The following is a 16,141-nucleotide window of genomic DNA, read 5'->3' on the forward strand; positions in this document are numbered from 1 at the left end:
TTCTACATTCCTCATCGGATTATGCTGTTAGAGTTGGTGCCCTAAAAGCCAGTATATTTTGCATGTTAATCAGTAAAAGTTTCTTTTCATGACAATTAATGGGTACCTAAAAGTTAAATATGTGTGACATGCTACTTATTATTGACACGTATTTGTCCTTAGGTAGAAAAGTAGGAAACCCATGCTCATGGATTCACAGATCCTAGGGACCAAGGAGATATGGGATTCCGGTTCTTTGCAGACCTTAATAGTTCCTAGTTGGAGTTGAGGTTGAACACTTCCTCCTGTACTAGCATCTATCTTGCCAACATGCAAAAGATGTGGAGTGACTTATCTCAATCACTTGTGTGGACCTAAGCAAGATAGAATGGGTACGACAATGAGATTGCGTACTGAACAGGATTACATTAGAATAGCTTGAGGACAGGAGACAGTAGAGCTATTCTACCTGACAGGACCATTTACATGTCCTTTGACCTGAGGGGTAGTATTGGTCTGTTTGTGAGTCTCTCATTCTTGGTCTATTTATCCGTGATTCTCTTGGAGTCACTAGAGAGTAGTATTGGAGTGTTAGACAAACCTTCCAGGTCAATAGTGATACCCGACATGGAATTCTCCACCTATTTTATAGGTTAACATCTACGGTTTTGGTCAGAGCAGTGGGCCTAGAAAACTACCAGGCCAGGTGGATTTGATAAAGTGTATATCAAAAGGATTCCACAGATAAGTTTTAAAATATTTTAGCAAATGCATTTGAGGGTCAACATTGCTTGACTGAAAGGTATGCCGTCAGTGAGCCCAGGGCGTAGTTGATGTCCACCCCGCATAGGACTCAACTCAGTAGATGTGGACTTAGAGAAAGGATTTGCACATTTGATGTGATTAAGGGTATGATGATTTGACGGTTATCGTCAGGATTACGTCTCGATGGAGGCCACTAATGCGATTGTAGCATTGGCTACGGAGCAATAACCACACTGGGCCCACTTGTGGGTTTCTGCAGGATCTACCATTAAATCCCTGCTACGATCCCACTCACTACTCAATTGACCTATTATTATCTATTAGATAGAGGTCCCGCATTTATTTGGTTGCTTACACGAACTAGTTTCGTAGCATTGGATGCATTGAAATGATATACACAATCTATATAGTGTATTTGCACTATGGGATACATTGGGAATACCAAAATGGTTAAGTATCAACCATTAGGTTATTTTAGGAATATCATCAAATATATTGGAGCTTAAATCCTATTGGATTGGATTGGGTTGAATAATTTAATTTGGAACTTGATGGGGCACAAATACGGCTGCACGAGCAGATATCGCCACGTGTCATCCATGCACGAGCAGAGCCCAACCATCATGAAGAAGGGTGTTGGAAAAGGGCAAAGACCACACATTCATGCCACGTGTCGCCCCCTCACCACCCAGGCCTCATATTCACAAATTAGGGAAGGAAATGGCCGCCAAAGCCACGCGCGTCGGCGAGGCAGAGGGACGGCCCAATCCTGCAAAGGAAGTTTTTCCCTCCACAATGATGAAAAGGGCACTCTCACCACCCAGGCCTCATCATCACAAATTAGGGAAGGAAATGGCCACCAAAGCCACGCGCGCCGGCGAGGCAGAGGGACGGCCCAATCCTGCAAAGGAAGTTTTTTCCTCCATAATGATGAAAAAGGCCGCACACCTCCCTTTAAAAGGGGAGGGAAAGGAAGAAGAAGGAGGCCTTTTTTCTTTTGACCCCAGAAAGCAGGGAATTCACCCATCCTCCACCCCGCAACATCGAAAAAAGAGGCGAGGCAACAACAGAGGAGGCCAGGAATCCCATCTTCCCCTCCCTGCTAGTCCCCTCCGACTCACTCACACACGCACCCAGAAATGTCCCCGCGCACCGGCCCTGGTAACCATGGCCAAAACCCCCTCCCTTTCTAGCTGTTCTTTATATTGACTGGTCGAAGGATCTGACTTGGGTGTCGAAGTGGTCGTCCGGGACCCACCCCGGACCCCCTGACCCCCTTTTGTTTGTGATTGCAGACCCCGCGGAGGCCCTCTACCGACCGCGCGATCACAGACCCGGATCCAGACGCCATCATATTGGCGCCATCCGTGGGACTCGTCGAGTAACTGAACGCCTTATGGCGATGAGAAACCACACCCAACAGCCAGAAACAGGGGTAATAACCAGGAGTCAGGCCCAGCGCGCACAAGCCAGCTCCTCAAGCTCCCAAGAGCGAAACTCACCGCCTTCGGACCAACCCCGACCCTCCTCTAGCACGCCGCAGATGGTCCCCACCATGGAGATGTTCAACGAACTTCGCAACGAACTACTCCAACGTTTGCCTCTCTCGGCTTCGAAAAAGCCCGGGACAACACAGGACCGGACAGAAGCCTACGACGAAGGCAACGAGGAACAGTCAGGGGAACGACATCCCCGGTGAAAGCGAGCACCGACTCGCAGAACGCCGTCCCCATCAACAAATAGCCCCTTGCCCCACGCAGCCGAGGGACATCAGCGAGGCAGCAGGAGACAGGTTACTAACAGCCGCGCCCCCCCTGTCCAAGATACCCATCTCCGGGAACCGCCCTTGGCTCGGGCAGAAGAAGTTGCAACCTCGGCACAACCGCCCAGCTTGGATCCAATAGTGGACCTACAAAGACAGATCCGAGAGGTAAAACTAGAAATGAAAAAATCCTACGCCCACGGCATCCTCGATGAGTGGGAAAGGGAAACGGCATCCCCGTTCACCTCAGAGGTCTTAAAGACCCCCGCAGAAGCAGGCATAGACCTCTCCCGCTTCGGTCTATACGACGGGAGCACGGACCCCCTCGAGTTCCTCCAGACTTTCAAGAGAGTAATGACGCTTCGAGGCGCGTCGGATGGATTCATGTGCAGAGCCTTTGCATCCCTACTAAGAAAAACCGCCAACGACTGGTACATGAGATTGGAGCCCGACTCCATCGCATCCTTCCACGAATTCGGGCGAAAGTTCAGCACAAGGTTCGCCAACAACCGCCTCCGCCATGATCCTGCGGACGCCCTCCTAGCCCTCCGCCAAGGTAGAAACGAGACCCTAAGAGACTTCATGTTGAAGTTCAACGCCGAATTGGCCCAACTCTCCAACATGGACGTCCAAATAGCGGTCGCCACACTAAAGCATGCCACCACCGATCCGAATCTTAAGCTGCACCTCACCCTCAAGCCCCCGCGGGACCTACAGGAGCTTGAATCAAAGGCTGATAAGTTCGTCCGAGCAGAAGAAGCCTGCGCTCGAGAACAGAATCGGCCCGGCCCCGACGAGAGAAAAGGCGACGGCCGAAGGGCCATAAGGCCACGAACCGATGAAAGACAGACGGGCCGTAACCCTATCCCCGTCTTCGAAAGGCTGGGAACCGCCCCGCTAAAGTTCCCCCTCTCCCACGTTCTATCAGCTATTAGGGATCAGGGTCTCCTGACCCCCCCCAAGAAAATGGCCACAGATCCAAAGAAGAGGTCCGCCAGGAAATTCTGCGAATTCCACGGGGACCACGGCCACGAAACTGACCACTGCTTCCACCTCCGCCTCCAGCTGGAAAGACTGGCCGAAGAAGGACACCTAAACCAGTACCTCAGGAGTCCTGACAAAAGCCCATGCGAAGCCCAGCGCCCGCTCGACGAACCCAGAGGTAGGCATCGGTCACCGAACCGCCGCCGGTCCACAAGCCGACACCGATCCCCCAGTAGGCATCACCCTCGAAGCCGACGTCGATCCCGCAGCAGACACGACACAAGCCGCCACCAGCGCCCCCGAAAAGGCGAGCCCCCCGAACAGCCACAGGCTCGCGAGCAACCGCCTACCGTCATAGGAAAAATCAATATCATCGCAGGCGGGCCCGCAGCGGGAGGGCCGACAACAGCCGGTCGGCGGGCATATGTGGAACGGGTATTCTCCATGGACATACCTTCCAAGAAGGCCCGAACAAATCCGCCCCATGAAAACCAGATCATCACTTTTTCCAACAAAGACCTCGACGGGCTACAAGTCCCGCATGACGATACACTGGTCATCAGGCTAGTCGTCGCCAACTTCGATATAGGAAAAATCTTGGTGGACACAGGAAGCTCCGTCAATGTGCTACACCTCGGAACTTTCGAAGAGATGAAACTGGGCAGGGAAAGGCTGGGACCCGCGGAATACTCCATCTACGATTTCTCCCGGGCATCCGTACGGGTAGACGGCAAGATCGACTTGCCTGTGACTTTCGGGGCGTACCCCTTGCAGAAAACCATCCTGACCACCTTCCTGGTCGTAGACATACCGTTCACCTATAGCGCCATCATTGGGCGCCCTGCTCTCAGAGACTTGGGAGCCGTAGTCTCCACCCCCCATCTCAAGATGAAATTCCCCACTCCGGACGGAGTAGGAGAAGTCAAGGGACAGCAAATGATAGCACGCCAGTGCTACGCGGCAAGCCTAAGAGGAACCAACGCCCCAGCCGAAAACTTCACAATCGGCAGCGAAGACCCTCGGCAGCGGGCTCGCGCAATCAGAGGAGAGCCCGCCAAGGAGCTAGACTCCATCCCCCTGACCCAAGATCAGCCGGAGAGACAACTCCGGGTAAGTTCCATGTTAACAGGCCCTCTACGAGACCGGATGATCAACTTCCTCAGAATAAACAAAGACATGTTCGCATGGTCCGCCAAGGACATGCCCGGGATACCCAAGAAAATGGCCGTCCACAAGTTGAATGTGAACCCCGCCCTTAAACCCGTCCGGCAGAAAAAGAGGAACTTCGCAGTAGAGCGCCAAACTCACATAAAGGCCGAAGTGGAAAAACTGCTACAAGCCGGATTCGTCAGGGAAATCCGGTATCCCGAGTGGCTGTCAAACGTCGTGATGGTCAAGAAGGCTAGCGGAGGATGGCGGGCCTGTATAGACTTCACCGACCTCAACCGGGCCTGCCCAAAAGACCCCTATCCCCTTCTGCGCATAGACCAACTCATCGACGCCACCTCCGGACACGAACTCCTCACCTTCTTAGACGCGTTCTCAGGCTACAATCAGATCAAAATGCACGAGCCAGACATCCCGAAAACAGCGTTTATCACCGATCAGGGCGTCTACTGCTACACTGTCATGCCCTTCGGGTTAAAAAACGCAGGTGCCACCTACCAGCGGCTCGTGAATAAGCTATTCCAAACGCAGATTGGAAGGAACGTGGAGGTGTATGTTGACGATATGCTGGTGAAAAGCCTGGAAGCCGCCAGACACATCTCCGACCTTCAGGAAACTTTCGACACCCTACGACGAGCCCGAATGAAGCTGAACCCCGCGAAATGCGCCTCTGGGGTAACTTCCGGAAAGTTCTTGGGGTTCATGGTCAGCCAAAGAGGGATCAAGGCCAACCCAGAAAAAATCCAGGCCATCCTAGAAATGGAACCCCCGACGACAGCAGTAGAAGTACAGAGGCTCGCAGGACGAATCACGGCCCTCAGCCGATTCATGCCCAAATCAGCAGAGAAGTGCCAACCCTTCTTCAAACAATTAAAAAACATACGGGAATTCGAATGGACCCCGGCCTGCCAAGAGGCCTTCGACTCTCTGAAGCAATACCTCCAGACACCGCCCGTACTCGCCAAACCCGAGCCGGGGGAAGAGCTATTTTTATATCTGGCCGTCAGCCCCACGGCAGTAAGCGCGGTGTTGGCCAAACAAAGCGACAAAAAGGAACACCCTGTGTACTACGTGAGCAAGACTCTCCACGGTGCGGAAATCCGATATTCGAACATAGAGAAATTCGCCCTCGCAGTCGTCAGTGCCGCTCGAAAGCTCCGCCCCTACTTCCAGGCCCACCCCATAGTCCTGCTAACCGATCAGCCCCTCAGGAAGATTCTCCAGAAACCAGAGACCTCGGGTAGGATGGTAAGTTGGGCCGTCGAGCTGGGCGAGTTCAACATACAAGTCTGCCCAAGGCCGGCTATCAAATCTCAAGCCCTCGCTGACTTCATAGTGGAATTCACGGCCCCGGCCGAAGAACCAGCAACAATGGGGAGCAGCGAGGGCCCCACTGCGCACACGGTTTGCGACGACGGGATGCAAGACCCCTCGGCACAGAACAGCGAAACCCCTTGGATCCTGCACGTTGATGGCTCCGCCGGCAATAAAGGACACGGAGCGGGAGTGGTCCTCCACGGCCCAGAAGAGTTCACACTGGAATATGCCCTCAGGTTGGATTTCAAAGCCTCCAATAACGAGGCCGAATACGAAGCCTTACTAGCAGGACTAAGTCTAGCCAGGGAGCTCGGCGCAGGCAAGTTGAAAGTCTATAGCGACTCACAGCTTGTCGTTAACCAAGTAAACGGAACATACGAAGCCAAGGGCTTCAGAATGAAAAGATACCTCCACAAGGTAAAAGAAAAACTGCAGGGGATGGGAGAGGTAGAGATCCTCCAGGTGCCGCGAGACATGAACAACCGAGCGGATGCATTATCAAGAATGGCCGCCGAAGAAACCCATGACTTCGGCACCGTGCTCACAGAAATCCTGCCCCACCCCAGCATCGACGAGATGCAAGTTCTGGAGATTCCACCGGGGCCAAACTGGATGGACCCCATCATACAATACCTGAAAGACGGTATACTACCCGCAGATAAGCTGGAAGCCCGGCGCCTAACCGCAAGAGCCGCCCATTACGTGGTCCACGGGCACAGGCTCTACAAACGGTCATACACATGGCCGTACCTCCGATGCCTGGTCCCCTCCGAATCAGACTACGCGCTACGAGAAGTACATGAAGGGATCTGCGGAGACCATGGAGGTGGCAGGACCCTAGCCCAGAAAATCGTAAGGCATTGCTACTTCTGGCCCACGGTCCTTAGGGACTCCAAGGAATTCATCAAAAAATGCAGCCCATGCCAAAGGTACGCAACCACCCCCCACCAACCGGCTACACCGTACACCGCGATAGCAGGACCCCTGCCCTTCGCCATGTGGGGATAAATCTACTCGGACCATTCCCCAAGGCCCCCGGGGGGCATACGATGTTATACGTCGCCATCGACTACTTCACCAAGTGGGTTGAGGTCAAAGCCGTGGTGAAACCCAATTCCAAAGCGACGGAGAAGTTCTTCTATCACGACGTCGTTTGCCGTTTCGGCATTCCAAAGACCCTTGTAACAGACAACGGTCCCCAGTTCGCAAGCGCTGAATTTGGCAGATTCTGTGATAGCCTAAGCATCGAACACCGTTTCGCCTCCGTAGCACACCCGCAGGCCAACGGGCAGGTCGAGGTAACCAACAGGATTTTGCTACAAAGTCTCAAGAAGAGATTGGGAGAAGCCGGAAAAAACTGGCTGGATTCACTCCCTAGCGTCCTCTGGGCCTATCGAACAACACCACGGACCGCAACTGGAGAATCCTCTTTTAGCTTAACCTTTGGGACCGAAGCGGTCATTCCGCTAGAAATTGGCCTCCCCAGCTTCCGCACCGCGAGTTACGACGAGCAGGGAAATTCCGAACTCCTCCGGAACAACCTCGATCTCGTGCTCGAGAAAAGAGAGCAAGCCCTCCTCCGAACCGCCTCCTACCAGCAAAAGGTGGCACGATACTACAATGCCCGGGTAAAAAAGCGCTCGGTAAAGCCCGGAGATCTGGTGCTACGGCGTGCAGAGGTATCAGACCCCCGCAACACGGGTAAGCTCGCACCCAAATGGGAAGGACCGTACAAAGTCGTTTGAGCACTTCGACCCGGGGCCTACCAACTAGAATGCCTCGATGGGACCCCGGTCCCTCGCAGTTGGGGCATGGACAACCTCCGAAAGTTCTATCAGTAAAACGACAGGGTAAGTTCCGTGCCTTTCTTTTAAAAATATGACAAGTGTTTTGGTTTCCTTTTTGTGTTCTAGAAGCAAAGATGTATTCTTGTCAGCAAATTAATGGAAAAGCACTTCTACAAAAGCAGCGTATATCTCCACTTTCCGGCCCACGATAAGTGAGGGACCCGAAAGAAAACAGGGAGTGAGACAGAGGTAACATCGGGGCCGATCCCCCCGAGAATACCCTAAAACGCTCCCCATGAAAAAAAAAAAAGACCTCCCCCTTTAAGGGCAGGCGGGACCCATCAACCCCGAACTGATCATTCGAGGGGAAGATAGTCCTCCCATAAACAGACGCCCTACGGGGTGCACTAAGAATACTCTCACCAACACAATTCGCAAAGGCCTGAGGACCTCAAAAACCTCGCGGCGCATCGTGTATATGCAGAGATGTCAATACGGTTACACAACAAACAACAAAAAATAGGTAGTTCAACGTTATTACAGACCAAATAACAAGGAACATTGAAAGAAAAGAGCAAGCCCCCCCGAGGCATTCACGACATCACTGGGCCCCCCTCGGAAGTCTCGGCAACTACGCGATCCACCGGGGCGGCCACCTCCTCTCCTACCGGCTCCGCCACCTCCGCCGGTGCCGGCAAAGGATCGACCTCAGACTCATGCATCAGCTTATCGAGAGGGAAGGAGGGATCGACCTCTTGAACCCGCCGCCGGCATTCAGCAAACGCATCAATCTCAATATCCACGCTGAATGCAGCCGCAGCCTTAAAAAACTCCGCAGAGTCGCGCCATTCCTCCCGTGCCTTCGCCAATTCCCGGGCATGAGTTCGCCGGGCCAGCGCCAACTTGTCCGACGCACGACTCCTCCCCTCCACAGTTACCCGGAGATCTTCCCGGAGCTGAGCAACAGTGTCATCAAAGGCCGCTCTCTCCGCCCGGGCTCTGCCCAATTCCTCACGTAACTGCTGATTTAGCTCCCCCACAGCACTTATCTCAGCCTCATCCTCAAGAAGGCACTGCACCATCCTCCTGGCATAACTTTGGGACTGCAAAAGGCAAGTTATCAGGAAAATTCCAACATACAATCTCGAAGACAGCGAGGAGAGAAAAATACCATCAACCCATTACTTACGCAGGAAGTTGATTGAAAATACTGAGCCCCCAGGGCCCTACGATCATAGCCCTTCAGCTCAGCCTCGTCACAGGGAAGGGCAGTTGTCACCCCTAGCTCCACCCCAACCCGGGGATTCACAAGAACGTTGTCCTCTACACCAATCCTCCAGCCAGGCTTAAACAGTTCCCCTCGCATCTGGAAACTTTGCGGGGGAAGCTCCGCCCGCTCCAGAAGAAGCTTGGTCATTACCGCCCCTTCCATCCGACTTGACACGTCCTCCGTAAAGATTGAAGGACGCGCCACGCGGCTGGCGACCCTCCTGGCAGGATGTTCAGACCCCGGGGGTGAGGAACTAACCGGCCCCTTCTCTCTAACCGCTCGACCAGAGGGGCTGGAAGGCATAGATGTTGCGAGCCTCGCTTGCGACCGACCCAGCCTGGCCGCGGCCATAAAGTCAGAAGGAATTTTCTTCCGGCTCGACAAGCCCGTTGTCACCGCCGCAACCTCCTTTCCCTTACCAACATCACTAGAAGAAGACATCTCTCCTGCCACAAACAAGAGAATAACAATCGCTCAAAGCAAAGGAAAACCAAAAGAAAAAAAAAAGAAGAAGAAAAGAAAAAAAAAGAGAGAGGAAGAGGGGAGGGCCTCACCACGATAGCTGGCTGAACTCTCCCCCGTTCCCTCGCCCGTACAACGGACCCTCCTCTCCACAGCTCCCACCAAGCCAAACCTCTTCAGGCTCCTCTCCCACCTAAACTCGGAGACGTCAATAGCCTCCCCAGAGGCGAGCTTCCCCAAGTCAAACTTGCTATAGTCAGACTCGTCAGGAAGGGACTTCCTCTGCCACTCAACGGAGCGCCTCCAAGAACGAGGAAAATCCCAGCCAGCGTCCGATGGAGGGGTAACAAACACATACTCCTCCTTCCACTTCTTGATGGACGAAGGCAAGTTCGCTGCAATCTTCACCTGAGGACGCTGGGTCAGATAAAGCCAGTTGTCCTCCCCCTTCACCAACGGACTGAGGGCCACGCAGGCTCGGAGCAGCGGAAGGGTGGGCTGAACCTTATGAAGACCCACCTTGGCCACAAAGGCCAGGAGTGTGCGCCAACTATTAGGCGCCAGTTGGGAAGGAGCCACCTGGTAGAACTCGAGGGCCTCTATTATAATGTCCAAGAGCGGAAACCTAACCCCCGCCCGGAAAGCTTCCACGTAGAAAGCTACCTCTTCCTCCGTGGTACCCCCACACACCCCTTCTACAAAGGAGGGGACTCTAATCCCATAATCGTCGGGGATACGGAACTCCCTCCTAATTTTCTCCGCCGCCCCTTTTTCCAAAGTGTTCCTGAAACACGCCACCCGGCCGGGACGAATAACGGCGCCAGGCCGAATGTCCCCAATCTCTGCCCCACGAGCATAAGAAACTCGAGCCGGAGATTCCGAAGTAGCGGCCCCCACCGACGACCCGGAGGTCCCGGAACTGTCCCTCAACTCCGTCGGCTGTCGCACATCCTCAGCGACGCCGCTCCCACCCTCTACAGACAACCGCCTCCTCTTTCTCACCGGAGCCCTCTCCACCACCTCTACCGACGCGGAAGAAGGGCTCTGAGGCACAGTCGCAACAGACATCTTAAGCTATGAAACAAAGACACAGAACTCACCGAGCGAAGCGTGGACGACAAACAACGCGTAGAAGAATCGCCGCGGAGAAAAACCCGTTCTAATCGAGGAAGACGAAGGAATAAAGTAAAAAATGAAATCCCCAAAAAGGCTTTAAAAAGGGCTAGGGTTTTGACACCTGTCGTTCGAACTCCCGCCCTTTCTAAGTCGATGGGACGCGCACACGTGGCGCCGATTGAGAAACCCAAGGCAACCGCCATGAGTCGAAGCGCCATACGGAAAGGACGTCTCTACCCCTACCCACGACATAACTTCCCCAGCAAGCCATCCATACACCTCCGCCAGATGGACAAAACTGCGTTCATAAAGAAAGGGCTTGGACCCCGTCACAAGGGCCCGACATACCCTTCCACAAGATGAAAAAAGGTACAACTAGATATCCCATACAAAATACCACCGGGCCGAAAATATCGAAGGCAGCGACAAGGGCTCAGAAATGCGCGAGAAAGCAAGCATGCAACAGAAAAGCAAACACGAAAGGAGAAAACACACATCAGAAACAGGAAAAAGAAAGGCGCCATTCATAAACCACTTCCTCCTGGCCCAAAGGCCTACAAAAAAGGGAGTAAGGACAATAGGCACGCAGGCCCGAAGCCCCCAAGATCCCTAAGACAAAAAAAAAAGCGCAGAGACAAGAGGCTTCCTCCAAAAATTCCGAACTCCCACCGCAATCAGCTCAGAGGGACTGGCCGCTGAAAGAGTTCTCCGCATCAGAAATCTCCCTATCATTCTGTTCCCCGTCCGAAGAGCTTCCCCAATGCCGATTCCCAGCCAAACGGGCCTGGTCATTTAACCAACGCACTCGGTTCCTCAGCAGATCGTTCTCCGCGCTCAAAGCAGCAATCTCCCGATCCATGTCCCTCATCCGGCTCCCCTACGATGGACGCACGAAAAGAAGGAACGGTTGCGGTGAATAAACGCTTCATGAGACTCCCTCTCGTGCAGGGAAGGAGGATGATCCACGTCCCCCTCCGGAACCCCTCGCTGAGGCCCCAACCCGCCAGAATTTGCCTCGGGGTTATTCGGACGACTCCCGTCGCGATCAGACCTGCGATCGCCGCCCGCAAAAGGACCCCGGAAAGGCGACGACATCTCGGACAAAGCCTGAAGAAAGGCCGGAAGATATCAAAGAGGCGAACAAGATACAAAGGGCGATATTCCTGACTTTAGGAAAGCTCACCCCTTTATAGAACCCTTATAGGACACCCGGTGTGGAAAAATAAAGCACTTACTACCCGCGTGTCCGTTTCCCACTGAACAACCAAGCGGCGCCTCGGGAAGGAGCCGCCGGACGGAGCAGAATATCCGCTCGCACCCCAATGCTCCCATAAACGCCTTCACCACATTATCCTTTAACTATGCCAACGGGCCCGCTCCCCGAGGCCAATCAATGGATTAAAGGTCACATCACGATAACATGCAAAGACGGCGCTATCACCGGAGCACGCCACGTGTCGCCCCCAGATCTACATAAAGCCTAACCTTCATAAAGGAACTAGAGGGTAAAGGGCGAAATCATACGAATTCGACACGCCTCGCTATCCCGACCCCACGCAGGTTCGAGCACCCCCCCCCCCCGCCAAAAAATAATAATAATAATAATAATAATAATAATAATAAAATAAATAAATAAAACAGAGATAGCGCCCGGAAAGGTCGGAGCATCGCAAATTCTTGCAAACACAGAGATTCTCCATCACAAGCCAACAACAACATTAAGAGATATGGCCCAAATACACATAAGCTACCCATTAACATCCTCCTGGCCCATAGGCCTACAAAATAAAGGGAAACCAAAAAAACAGCACAGGGCACGCAGGCCTCAGAGATCCCCGCCAGAGAAGGGGATAGACACGCAGGAAAACATAGAAAGCCAAAGCTTAATCGGAGAACGACTCCTCCCCAGAAGAGCTCCCCTCCTCCTCCCAAGAGGTCTCCAGCAAGGGGTCCACCTCATATTCCAACAGCTGCTCGTTGAGAAGATGAACTTTCTTCTGAAGAACCTCATTCTCCCGCTTCAAGTCCTCGATCTCCTGACCCATCTTCGAAACACGCCCACGCAGTTCCGTTCCCTGACGATAGGCTCGCGAGAAAAATGACCACTCCCGGGCAACGCGGGACCTGGACAATCTGTCCTTCCTAGGCAGGGAAGAAAGGCGAAGGGGGGGGAAGCCCGACGAAGCGCCCGGGCCCCTCTTAGCCTTCTTCCGACGAGCCACGAGATCCTCCCCCGGATCGGAGGACAAGTCAGGGTCGCTCGACGACTCCTGGAGGAAACAGGCCTTGCCCCTAACCCGTGAAGAAGAGCCAGACATGTTACTGGAAAATATACAAAAAAAAAAAAAAAAAAAAACCCTACCGCAAAGGAAAGAAGAAGAGCCACGAAGAGCCACAAAAAGACACCAGGGTAATTCCCCTCTTTTAAACTCGGAAAAGAAATCCTGATGCCTCGAGACAACGCAGCCTCCCTAATGACGCTGCCGCTTCCCAAGGACAGCCGCCAGATAAAACGGCACGTCTCCTCGCACCCCGGAGCCCTCGTAAATATCCTCATCATGACTTAGCTCGAACAAAACGTTACTCCCTTGGCCCATTCACTGGACCAAAGGAGTAAGGGGGAGTTATGATGGGGCACAAATACGCCTGCACGAGCAGATATCGCCACGTGTCATCCATGCACGAGCAGAGCCCAACCATCATGAAGAAGGGTGTTGGAAAAGGGCAAAGACCACACATTCATGCCACGTATCGCCTCCTCACCACCCAGGCCTCATCATCACAAATTAGGGAAGGAAATGGCCACCAAAGCCATGCGCGCCGGCGAGGCAGAGGGACGGCCCAATCCTGCAAAGGAAGTTTTTTCCTCCATAATGATGAAAAAGGCCGCACACCCCCCTTTAAAAGGGGAGGGAAAGGAAGAAGAAGGAGGCTTTTTTTTCTTTTAACCCCGGAAAGCAGGGAATTCACCCATCCTCCACCCCGCAACATCGAAAAAAGAGGCGAGGCAACAACAGAGGAGGCCAGGAATCCCATCTTGCCCTCCCTGCTAGTCCCCTCCGACTCACTCACACACGCACCCAGAAATGTCCCCGCGCACCGGCCCTGGTAACCATGGCCAAAACCCCCTCCCTTTCTAGCTGTTCTTTATATTGACTGGTCGAAGGATCTGACTTGGGTGTCGAAGTGGTCGTCCGGGACCCACCCTGGACCCCCTGACTCCCTTTTGTTTGTGGTTGCAGACCCCGCGGAGGCCCTCTACCGACCGCGCGATCGCAGACCCGGATCCAGACGCCATCAGAACTAAATGTGAAATGCAATGGGAAATTGAATTGGATAAGTGGACCCACATGGGACGAATTTGGGTGGGACCCATTGCTATACGCCCAATGTGGTGTGTCATTATCAATTTAGAATTCAAATTATATTTAAAATATAATTGCTTGATTTGTTTTCTCAAATTAAAGCAACACATTTGAAATTGCAAAGAGAGAGAGAAAGAGGAAAACAAACCAAATTAGAAACTATGGAACCACATAGGGGCAACCAAGGGATTGCTTGCAAAGCAAGCAAACCCCTATGGGGTCCCCCATGTGGGTTTCCATAATGGGGCTTGGCTTGCTTGCCCAATTGGAGCTTTCAATTGTGGCTAGTTTTCATGTTTTGTGAGATCTCTCTAGAATCTTTGGATTGTGCATATGAAAATTGAGAACTCTATAAATATAAGACATATGGCTGGAGTTTTCAAGAGCTCTTCCATAATTCCAAGTGTTGGAAATTAGTAGAGACACCCCAAAATCTTTCTCTTCTTCTTCCCATCAATTCCATCAACTAGTGTTGTCTTTTCTAGATCAAAGACAAACATCCAACCAAACTCCATTGATCTAAATACATATTCCCTCAATATAATCTGATTTAGATCAGGTTATGAAGTAAACAAAGGGTTGTACACAAGATCCTTTACGCAACAAAAGGAATCCATCGATTCAACTTGCGGTTTCACGTCGATTAGATCGCCAGCGAATTTTCGAGGAGTATATCAAGCGAACGAGTTCTTTTCTACTTAAATGTATTTATATTTATGTTTATTGAATCACAATAAAATCAATTAGTCCCTAGGAATCCTAAGTTAGAGCAAAAATTTTATTCTACACGGTTTATTCTTCGCAACGCGTAGCGATTTTGCTCGGGGTTTTACAATCTATCCAACAAGTGGTATCAGAGCTAACTAGGGAATAGATGATGAGGCTAACGAACCAAAGATAGTTCATACGGTGATCTACTGTGAGTCTGGACGTTTATCCCGACTATCCGAGGTCCTAGCCTTTTTGTGTTTTTAATAAACAAATGACTGTTTGTTGGAAAAAAGCAAAACTGAACCGTATGGTGGATTTTTGGACTGATCGCTTTACATGGTTGAATAGTAGACTCGAATACGAATCTAGTCCATCAAGAATCATTGAAATCTGAAGAGCGGTTTAGGAGATATGATTTTTTAAAGTTTGGAAAAAGTTGCTGGAATTCAGGAAATTAATTCTGAAAATTATTTTGGAATTTTGTTTCTCCATCCCAAATGATTTGAAAAGCCTATAACCGAGGCATAGACTTTTCTAATAATGTTTTGGGGTGTTTGGAGCATGATCAGATCATTGACAAAGCATTCGAGTAACTATATCCCACTCAAAGTTACTCGAAAGGTCATGCTATCCGGATTGTGTTCCCGGTATGGAACAATTTTTTTTTTTCACAGATCAAATGATCTTGTATTCGCGCAAAATTTTGTACGCTGATTTATTAGACCATATAAAATGATTTTATGATATTTCTAATTAAAATCAGAATGGTTGTCTGGTGGTCAAAATTGAATTAACCCAGTTTTGTGCGAATTGATCGTTATTGGTGAAAGATGGGCAAAAAGGAAATTAGACCTCAATTCATGCATGAGATGCATGATACTTTATGGATGTTATGATCTGATGTGATGATTTATTTCATGGTTTGTAATATTAAAGTCCGCAATGAAATTTAATTATTTCAGTTTTTAATTACTCCCTCTGGGCAGTTGGGATGACGACTGGTTTCCCATGAAGATTGATTATGATGTATAGATTACCTAGGCAAGTGTAGGACACTAGGGTAGTTTATATTTGTTTGTCTAAGACCAATTGAAGATGAGATCATTCTCTTGGTGCTCAATCGATGGATCGTGAAAATTACGGCATGGTGATGCTCCAAATTGACTGGCAGATGGAGGGGATTCGATCCACTAAAGAGGGACGAACTTGCTGATGTTACTGGTGTTGTTGTGCTTCAAATAATGAGGCAAATTAGATTACACTCCTTTGGAAATTCGCTTTGAGGTCAGTGAAGTTTCCCTTGTGCCTTTGTTCAAAGTTGCCCATAATTCACCCTCAATTTGGCAAGATGGTGTTGTAGGGATTCCCTTATTCAAATAAGATTAGTGGGAGAATCCATATGATCCAAGATGCCAACTTGGGCTTCATGGATGGCGTGTTTTTATTTTCATGGTTT

Source organism: Tasmannia lanceolata, unplaced genomic scaffold (genome assembly GCF_043159265.1).
Source record: "Tasmannia lanceolata isolate RefF3 unplaced genomic scaffold, GAP_Taslan_0.1 ptg000011l, whole genome shotgun sequence".
NCBI lineage: Eukaryota > Viridiplantae > Streptophyta > Magnoliopsida > Canellales > Winteraceae > Tasmannia > Tasmannia lanceolata.